General features: G+C 42.6%; 1 long non-coding RNA gene across 1 annotated transcript; it reads right to left on the bottom strand.

The window, feature by feature from the left end:
• Positions 1-4,922: 4,922 nt before the first annotated feature.
• LOC114016261 (uncharacterized) lies at positions 4,923-9,848 on the bottom strand. Its single transcript, XR_003560636.2, has 4 exons — positions 9,519-9,848; positions 6,671-9,422; positions 6,421-6,544; positions 4,923-5,546 (listed from the first exon to the last, which is right to left on the bottom strand). It is a non-coding gene; the product is annotated as an uncharacterized LOC114016261 (long non-coding RNA).
• Positions 9,849-10,111: the final 263 nt, after the last annotated feature.

The raw sequence follows: 10,111 nt of genomic DNA, 5'->3' as shown, positions 1-10,111 counted from the left end.
TTATTTAATTTGCCCACAACAGCACTAAATATAACTTAAAATACTCTCTTGTTTATTTAATCTAGTATCTTCAGTCTCTGGTTCAATTTTTACTCATCAAAATTACTGAAACAGGCAGTTCAGACTCATAAAAAATGAATTTTTTCCATCCAATCTTAGTTGTATCTTTGAGAGGTTATTTTCAGCCTTAATTGAAATCTATACACCAAAACTACCATTTTCCCACTAAAACCAGCATCAATGTAAATAAAGTAAGTAGAAGTCCCTGTCTTTCCAGCACCATATTGAAGAGATGGATTCACGTAAACCAATTTAAGAATAATTTAATTCACCCACCAGATCATCACCCATAATTTAATTCACACCGTGTCTCAGCATGGGGCCGCAGGAGCATGTCCAGCCACGCCACGTGCAGGAGTCACGCTCCCCAGCTACGCGGCCTCAGCCCAGCAGCAGACCCAGATACAAAACTACAGCCAGATAACCTTTTCTTGAGCTAAACATACTCATCAGAAATCCAATCTGAACAAAAAGTGCATCATCTAACAAACCATGGAGAGAAGGCAGCCCATGGAGGAAAGCGGGGGCAGCTGCCAGAGTGTTTAGGCAGGGCACTGGGAAGCACTGGGCACTGCTCCTAGCTCCTGCTTCTCTTAGTGCTCAGTCAGTGCTTTTTATCCTGACCTTCAAATGAAAAGCAAAGTAATTTGGTAAATAGAAGCACACTGCTTTGTTTACAGCTGACCAGAATAAACTCTCTTGTTAGGTGTTGGCTCAGGAAAACAGCCAGAATAATTACTTGGATCAAGAAGAGATAGCTGAAACAGCTTTTAAATGTTTCATCCCCTGCCACTTTGTTTTTAGAAAAGAAAACCACGTGGCCACATGAAGAAGACAAGGGGCAATGGACACAAGTTGCACTGGGAGAAATTTCACCTCCATTTAAGAAAGAATTTTTTTTTGCTGTGAGAACAGTCACGGGAACAACCTCCCCAGGGATGTGGTGGAGTCCCCGTTGTCACAGGTTTTCAAGATGCAGTTGGACAGGGTGCCAGAGAACCTCATCCGGGCTCCCTCTCCCACAAAGGGTTGGACCAGAGGATCTTTTGAGGTCCCTTCCGACCTGGGCTGTTCTACACGATTCGAAAGCCAATTCCCTAACTTGGTTGTTTTTTCAGAAAAACAAAACAAGAGAGAGGCAGAATCAATAGCTAAATAAGAAACAGGCCAGATCATTAGTTATAATACTTTACCCATTGACAAAAGGTATCGACTTCCATTGACGTACTATAATATGTATTTAAAGAGGAGATGATGCTTTACAGAAATATTTGGAGTGCATTAAGAAGAACAATTCCACCTGTGACAGAAAATCTGTTTTTATTTTCCATCATTTTTTATTGGGAGGACCATTCACATCAAAAAATGTTGTATCACAAGGCTATTCTCCTTTCCGAGCTCATAATTGGTGTGCTTACGGAACATTTCTGCAGAATTTAATTGCAAATAATAGATTTTTGCAGATTTATTGATCACCTATATAGAATTTAATCAAAATCTATATTTGTGCTATGGAATTAGCAACTAGATAAAGATAATTATTTTATATGGGACATTATAGATTTCATAAAAAAATCTGTAAAGTATTATGTTTCTTTTGAATTTCACAAGTTTCATTCCACAATAAATTAAGTGGTACTGATCACAAAACATCTACAGATATAGGACTATTTAGGCAATGTTATCCTGGTGCTTTAGTTTTGTAAGTGTACTAGAAATCTAAAGTGGCATAGGCAGCCACCTATTTCTACCGGTATACAGCTATTCATGTCCATTCTGGGAGTCTGACAGAGCAAAATCTTCAAGTAAAACTTTTAGTAAGCATTTAGGGTTTAAAAAAAGGTTTTAGGACTTGACCCACATTTTCAAATTAATTTGGAGATAAAGTTTTAAAAAAGCTCTGCACGACCTAGAGTGCCTGAATTTTTAGAATCACTGATTATCAAATTCTTCCCTTACATGTAGGACGAGGAGTTACAGTTTTAAACCAAAAGACAGGAGATTTAAATTAGATATTAGGAGGAAATCCTTCCTCGTAAGGACGGCGAGGCGCTGGCACAGGCTGCCCAGAGCAGCTGTGGATGCCCCATCCCTGGCAGTGCCCAAGGCCAGGCTGGACGGAACTCTGAGCAGCCTGGGCTGGTGGCCGGTGTCCCTGCCCGTGGCAGGGGGTTGGACTGGATCGCCTTTAAGGTCCCTTCCAACCCAAACCATTCGATTTTGATGTTTTTGACGAAAGTGGTTTTGACAGTTTGGACTGGTAGAGCTCTTAAAGCTCTTTTTTTTTTTAAGCAGAGTAATGCCTCAACACTCAAAGTGTCTCCATGTTGGACATCTCACTCTCCGTGGAAGCCACAAACCACAGAGCCTGACCACAGGGCTGGACCACATCCACTCCTTCCCCCGACACTGGGGGCTGCCACCTACGCTGCTGCACCCCCAGCCCCCCTTCTCCAGCAGCAGTGAGGGGGTGAATCCCAGCAGAAGACACCACCCCTGTCATTTAGCTGCAGTCCAACAGGCACATGTGCCTGAGATCAGGTTCCTCCAATTTATTCCATTACGAGTTAAGCAGAGTCACTGAAGAAAATCATTAAGACCATTTTGCTGTCACATCACCTGCAAATGAGTAAACAATTTACTGGAGTGCTTTGCCCTCTGTGGAGGCTGGACCTGGCTCACATTTGTTATGTGCAGAAGCCCCTACACTCACCCACTGAAATAAAAATTCAAGCTGAACTTTGCACTTCTCATGGGAAACTTAAATCAGTGCTTTTCATTACAAATTAAATTTTAAGTGCCACCTTCCAAGCAGCTGTTTTGGTTTAAAAACTGGAAAGAAAAAGAAGACAAAGTCAAAATTAAATAAAACATCTTTTCCATCTTATAATTTTCTTTCATTCATAACACTGAAATTTGAATTCCACCATATATCGAAACAGCTTTTGAAATGCTGACTTGGAAGAAAAATTTTGTTCTGAATCGAGTCACCGGAGACCACAGAGCACTCAGAGTATCTCTTACACGAGTGTGTGTGCAAGGTGCAATGGTGCAATTGTGCAAACTGTTACATTTTATCCAGCTTTTCTCTTCTTGTGTGGAGAGAAGGAATAAAATAATTTCATTCAATTTGTATTAATTTTCGCTGTTCTGATCTAGATAATTAACACTGTTATATATAGTCTTGTATCTATTGGTTAAACAACAGTGTGTGTGAACTGGCATACTCACATGTAGTGTGTCTGTGTATATATATATACACACACACAGACATATGGGAACATGCAGTAAATGAAATGTGAATCAGCTTAATGTGGAAGCCCCCATGAAATTCCTGCACATCAAACAGAAAACAATTAATAAAAAAACAGACAAGAAACAAGTCAGAATTTAAAATCAGCACCCTGAATGCCCACAAAAAGGAACTGTCTATCAAAACCAACCTAATTAATATTTTTTTTTAGCTGTTCTAGGTCTTTGGCCATCAGCTAGTCCATTTTAAAAGAACATTTCTATCATTTGTTTTTGTTGAGCACTTATTTTCATACACACTAAAACCTCCAAGTGATGAAGTTTCTCCTTCAAATGCAAATCCTCTGTAAAACAGAAAAGAAAACCTTCCTTTAAAGCAGCATGGTATGTGTATGCAGCTGACCACATGGCTCCAGATGTTTACAGCAGGCTGCTGTTTGTGTCTGGACTCACATTAGCAGGACAAATTTAATGGCATATTCTGGCAACTGGTTGAAGCGCTATTATATTTCATTACATAAAACAATTTTTTTAAGGCTGCGGGATACACACCACCTAAACCTGAAAGGTATCTCTGAGTTGAGCACCATTACTGAAGGTGGAACCTGCCCATTGCCCTGGCACTCACCTCTGCTGCAGAACTGGCGTTGTGGAATCGCTTAGGGATCACTTCCCTAGTGTCCAGGATATTAAATCAGAGGTCAGTGCTAAGCTTTTTGCAAAAGTCACGAGTGCCTATGTTTCACAGTGGACTAATGACAACCAAGTATTGTGGATTTTAGATTTCATAAAATCTCCACGAAGGGGACAGTTGGCAGGCACTGCAATGGAAGAAGAAGGGAAAAGAAAATCTAAAAGGCTCCAGCACAGATGAGAATAACGAAGTGCAAACAGTTACATATACAGTTACTGGAATGGCATTTGAAGCAGTGGTCCATCTCACAGGTATTTTTACTATTACATTTACCATGGGTATTACAGCAGTGCCCTGAGAGTAAGAACACAGCCCTGCTGCACTGGGAGCTGCACAGAGCCCTGCCCTCAGCAGAGGTGCGTTCCCATTGCCACCTTCCCTTGCTTCTGAAGCACTGCTGGGATCTGATTTACAGGGGAAAACGGCACAAAAATGTTATACATAGTCCAAAGTTCCAAAGTTATAATTTTTCAAGGCATTTCCCAGTCACTGCCCAGTGACCTGGGAAATTGGATTAAGTAACTCTGGATCAAGCACTCTGGTTCCTCACGGGCTACCTTGGTCCAGCAGCCGCCTGCGCTAAATGGTGCAGGTGCATATGCAGACATCTTCTTCTTAAGCCACGAACAAGCTGGTCTTTGCCCTGAGCCCCCCTCCAGCCATCCTGCACACCCATGTCAGCACCCTGGTGCTGCCACCTCACCCCTTCCCCACAGAGCAGGGTCTGGCTCTCACAGGAGTGGTTTTAAGAAGAGCAGAAGCATCCTTTCCACCATTTTTTCCAACTAAAAAGTAATTTTAAAAGTCTTAGTACAAAGCCTAGTAATCACAGGTAAAAATGGATCTCCTTTGGAAAGGAGACAAATTCTGGTGATTCATTTTGAAACTTTATTGCAGAAATAAGCTTCTAGCCTGTCATAATCACGTGCATAGCATTAGCTGCTACTGCTAATGACATTCTCTTGTCATCAAGTCACTGTCAATTTTGGGACAAAATACCATGTGCTCCCGTAAAATTAGTGGGGACTATGGAAATATAAAAACATAGATTATTGGGCTTTATTACCTTTTATAATAATATATTATTATTCTATTGATAAAGTTCAGTACTATCAAAATCTTAAAGATTCATTCTACTAGCAAAATTCAGTACCATCAAAATCTTGGAAATTCATAATTCCAGCAGTGCCCAGGACCGACAGTTCATCACAAGGCAATTGCATTTGCTGAGCCTTCACTTGGTGCCTTTTGACTCTGAGCAGTTATTGTGTGTCATGATCCAATGGAAATCCACATAATGAGGCAGCTGCAGACTTGCTTGAAGGCTCTAGCAACCGTTTTAGCACGTTCCTTTTAAATGACAGAAGGTAAAGATAAGCTCCTGATCCCCACCATTTTTCCAAGAGATGTGCAGAGGTAGACAAAGGTCAAACAAGCCGTGGCTTGGATGTTTTTGAGCAGATAGTGCTGCCCTTTGGCGCCAGCCACTGTGGCCAGGCAAGACCAGAACAACCTGCCAAGGTCCCATCAGTCTCCTGATCTGAGGAAAAGCAAAAGAACAACTGAAAGAACAAACTGTTCTTGTAATCAGGGCCATCTTCGCCAAAATTGGGGGTTTGGGGGAATGTTAATGCTGGTGACATTACACTAACGCCCCTAGAGCAGCTCTGGGCTCCTGCTCAGGTAAGCAAGCAGAAAATAAAAGCCAGTTAAAACAGCCTGTGCAAATTAGGAACTGGGTCCTGGACCTACGGTGGTCTTTTTTCTTTCCTTTCTTTCAAGTGAGCTGTGGGTCTGTTATTTGGTAGTGATGTTTACTTGGTGAATTTTGACATATCACATATCGGAAAGGAAATCTTTACGTTCTGAGACTAACAAATAGGAAAATCAAATTGGTTAATGCAAGAATCCTCCCATCTTCCCTCCCTCCAATTTTAATAGGGGATAAATATTTGCAGAGAAAGGGTGCTGTCTGGAGCTCCGTTTATCTCCTTAACCCCATGGCACCAATGCAATAGGTGCTGAGGACACACACTGGTGGAGATGCTATCGTAAAGCCCCAGCCCAGAAGCCTCTTCTCTGGGCTGGGCAGATTAATTGTCACTATGGCACTCATGTTCTGCATTGTGGGTTTGGGTGTTACTGTCACCCACCTAGGGCCTCAGATAAGAGTGAAAACCCAGCGCCACCTGTCAAAGTGTGTAATATCCCTTCAATATGCTTGACCTGATGATCTCAGCATGGCTGTGGAAGACGGCTGCAGCTGGCAGGTGCTTTCTGGAAAAGCACAGCCTATTCCCTTACTGTTTTTCCACACTGCTATATCTGGTGTTAAATGTGGATGACAGGACTTGGGAAGTCCCAAAGGCTCGTGTCATGTATTCATGGTTTAAAACAGTTATGTTGGTACTTACTCTTTGAAAGGACTGAGTGGTAACAGGTCACAGCACACCGATGGCACGCACACACACAGGCTCAAACCAGGTATCACCAAATGTATCAGCCAACAACCGGAGGGCTGCAAACCAGGTGCAAGTGCTAGATAATGAGTTCCAAAACTGTGTTAAAGTACTGGGGGGATAAGAAGGGATGAGGAGGGATGAGGAGGGATGAGGAGGGGTGAGTGAGGAGCACCCTTACAAGGACATACATCAATAAGCATACCTGTCACAAGAGAATTCGGAGCTCGTGGCTTTCCCGTTGTCTTTTAAGTTGGAAATTTTTTTGCTACATTTTTTTGCCTCTTCAGAAAAAATAAGTTAAACCAGTCCATAGCAGTAACTACATCCCCTTTCTTCCATTTCTTTTCCAAAAGACATGTTTTACAAATAGAGTTTGACTTCATTTGAAATCATCTCCTAATAGATTTCAGAGAAAATTCAATAATTTTCTTTTATCCTGAAGTGACTCAGTGATGGAAAATAGATGTTAAAAAAAAAGAAAAGAACAATTTATTTATCTGCTGTTGCACTTCCTTTGCTTTCATTTGCATATAAGCTGTTTGGCTAAATGGTGGGATAGGGAGAATGTGAACACTGCTCTCTCCTTGTTCTGATGATGTAATGACAAAGGGAGGATTATTTCTTAATTTTCAGTGTGTTAAGTGGGTAATTATTGTCCAATTAGACTTGCTATTAACCTCTCTGTATCTCATTTTTCCATCCATAAAATGAGAATAACAGCACTTACCACCCTCACTGAGATATTGTGGATATTTATTAGTTAATGTACATACAGCACAATGAAAATGAAAAGCACAACACATTAGCTAGAGCAGAATTATTAATAATAAATTGTTATTAGCTTTGTTAGCATGGCTGTAACTCTGGAAACATGGTGTGTCATTTGATGTCCAGCAATAGGTTGCCTCCCTAAGGGTTTCTCTTGTGAGCCTTGAATCTTAAGCTTAAGTAGATGGAGAATCTAGAAATTTGGATGTAGTAAAATGAAAAAAGCCAATTTTAATTGCTGCAGAGATTAATGTACCTTTTTTGTAAGTACAAACAAAAAAAAAATCAGAAAAAAAATCTTCTAAAAGAAAAATTAGTTAGCTGGGAAAAAAAAATCTTAAACTCTTCCTCACCAAACCCATTGTACTTGAGCAAATACCTTGTGTCACATCCTGTCCGTGATGTTCTGGTTCTTTAGAAGAAAGCTTTAAGGGGATGGAAGAGACATCTGGAGAGGTAACCTGCCTCAGGGGCGACAGTGGGACCAGAGTTGGTCACTCAACAGCAGAAACGTGTCCTGCTGCAGCTGTACAAACAGGAGCGAAGGACAGAGAGGAGAAGGGACAGGGGCAGGAATCAGGTACTGCAGAATTACTAGTAACATCCTGGAGACACAGCTGGTGGTTTTACTGGTGGAAGGCTCCCTTAACATCCATCCTTGTCTCCTGCCACTGTGTATATATCTCCTTTCCACTCGTGCTGAAATGAACTGAAACCTGCAAATTTTTTTGATTTACCACAGGGATTCCACCAAATCTGGGAAACTCTTACTTCAGAACAATGTTCCCTCACAGATGCTTTGGAGACAAGGTCTGTGACAGTACCTGTGGCCACAGGCATTGACGGGGTTATCGGAGGAACCTTTTGGTTTAGCACACTGCTTTAAGCAGCTTTAGAAGCAAAGCTGCTTGGGCCATGATCAATTAACTAAGTTCCATAACTACAGTCCAGTGCTAATTCACATTCACAAACAATCTCAGAAATCGTGTGTGTGTGGAACAAGAAATCTTAGATGTTAGTTAAAGTAATCTCTTCTAAAATTTTGTCCCAATTGTATTATACTTTCTCCAGATGGCTGTTTTTGATGGATCGGGAAAACCCCAACATCCTCTGGCAGATGCGTGGCGATGCCAGCAGTGCTGCCCAGGCACCAGCTGTGGCCTCGTCCCTGCTCTGTCCTGGCACCCCAAGGTCCAGCTGTCACATCAATTGCTTAATGCCTGTGTACCAGACCAGAGGTGGATGACCAGTAATCTTTGATTTGAGGAAAAGTTGCCTGCAGGCACATGGTCCCCCACTCAGCTAACTGCTCTTTCTCCTACCTTCATGGTGATCAGCACCCTACAGCACTGCTGGGGCAGGAACCCATGGCCCCCGACCGAAACATGACCACGAGGACATGGGCACCTGCGGGGTGTCCAGGTGGGGCTGGTCAGGTACCATGGAGAGCAGCATGGGACCAGCTGTGCTGTTACTCTCTAGGCTGTAAAAAATTGAAACAAAAATAATAATTAAAAAAGCTGTAGTATTTGGCCAGAGCTTGCGGTCAACAGTGCAGCCTCCAGACAAGAGCAGCTCACAGCCTGAGGTGCCTCTGCCTTGCGCCTGTGGCCTCCTGCTGCGAACGGCCCGTTACCGACCCGCAGGCTGGGGCAGAGCCACAGGGACCCCGTAACGGGACCCGTACGGTGTTCCAAACCCAGCTGTCTTCTGTTTCACCGGTGGAACCCCAGAGCTACACACCGCTCCTGTGGCTGCAGCTGCCACTGGGAGCAGGTCAGGCTGTTTCTGGGGCTGCCAGGATGCGCTTCCTGGCCTGGAGCGGCACCACCGGGGTCTCGGCTGGTGACTGGGACACGGGAACTGCTGAGTCCAGTCCTGTGCGGGTCTCTCAGGGACTGGAGCTGCTGGTCTGCAGAGCACAGTGATGGCCCCTACAGCCTGTCAAGAGTTCTGTTGGGCAGCACGAGTCTGTGCTGCTGTCTGAGAGACTATGACTTTATGTCAGGGATAATTTAATTAAAGACTATACTAACCGATGCATGGGAACGTACCAGTAATGAGTGTATTTTATCCACTAAGGAACAAGTACATTTTCAGAAACATTCTTTCTTCAGCTCACTTCTCATTTAAACATTTGGATGGTTTCCAGTAGCTTGCTGTTGCTCCTTCTCCCATCTGTCCCACTGTGAAATACAAAACATCATTCTGCTCGTGTATATATGTGTGCATACATGCATACAACATATACATTCATACATAAACCAAAAATGATGTTATACCTTCAGTCATACCATCTGATACATCTCAGGCATGTGAAAGCAGCAGCTGGTTCCTCAGTGCCAGCGCCAGGGCAGAGTCAGGTGCACATTGAACCTGAAGCCAATGTGGGATATCGAGGTATAGCCGCAGGAGAGGGGATGCCTTGTCCCTAATATCAAGTTGTACTGCTTTACTGATAAAAATTCCTGGGCTATGCCCCAAAACTGTGGCCACTAATTGAAAATTCAGTGGCTTTTTCCTTCCTACATACTGTGAAAAGTTGGAATTTCAACCAGCCACACAAACACCCAAATAGTATTTTCTTTTTGAATAAACATAGAAAGAATGAATATTACCTGGGGTACTTGTCAGCTTTGTCTAGCCCAAAGAGAAGTATCAATCTGACTTGTGGTTCATAGTCTCTAAAGAAAGTGGTGACTGAATAACTCTCATGATTGTCCTACCAACAAATCACTTCTAACAAAAAGATCTATGGATACCAAACTGCAGCACAACTGCTTCTCCAACACAGGAGATTAATATGGTGACGTATGTAGGTGTAGCAATAATGTGTTAATGAGTTATTGATTTTTTTAATTAAACTTCACTGGTA

Source organism: Falco cherrug, chromosome 8 (genome assembly GCF_023634085.1).
Source record: "Falco cherrug isolate bFalChe1 chromosome 8, bFalChe1.pri, whole genome shotgun sequence".
In the NCBI taxonomy this organism is placed as follows: domain Eukaryota; kingdom Metazoa; phylum Chordata; class Aves; order Falconiformes; family Falconidae; genus Falco; species Falco cherrug.
Note: the sequence above shows the minus strand (reverse complement) of the source record. Positions and strands in the feature narration are given on the sequence as shown.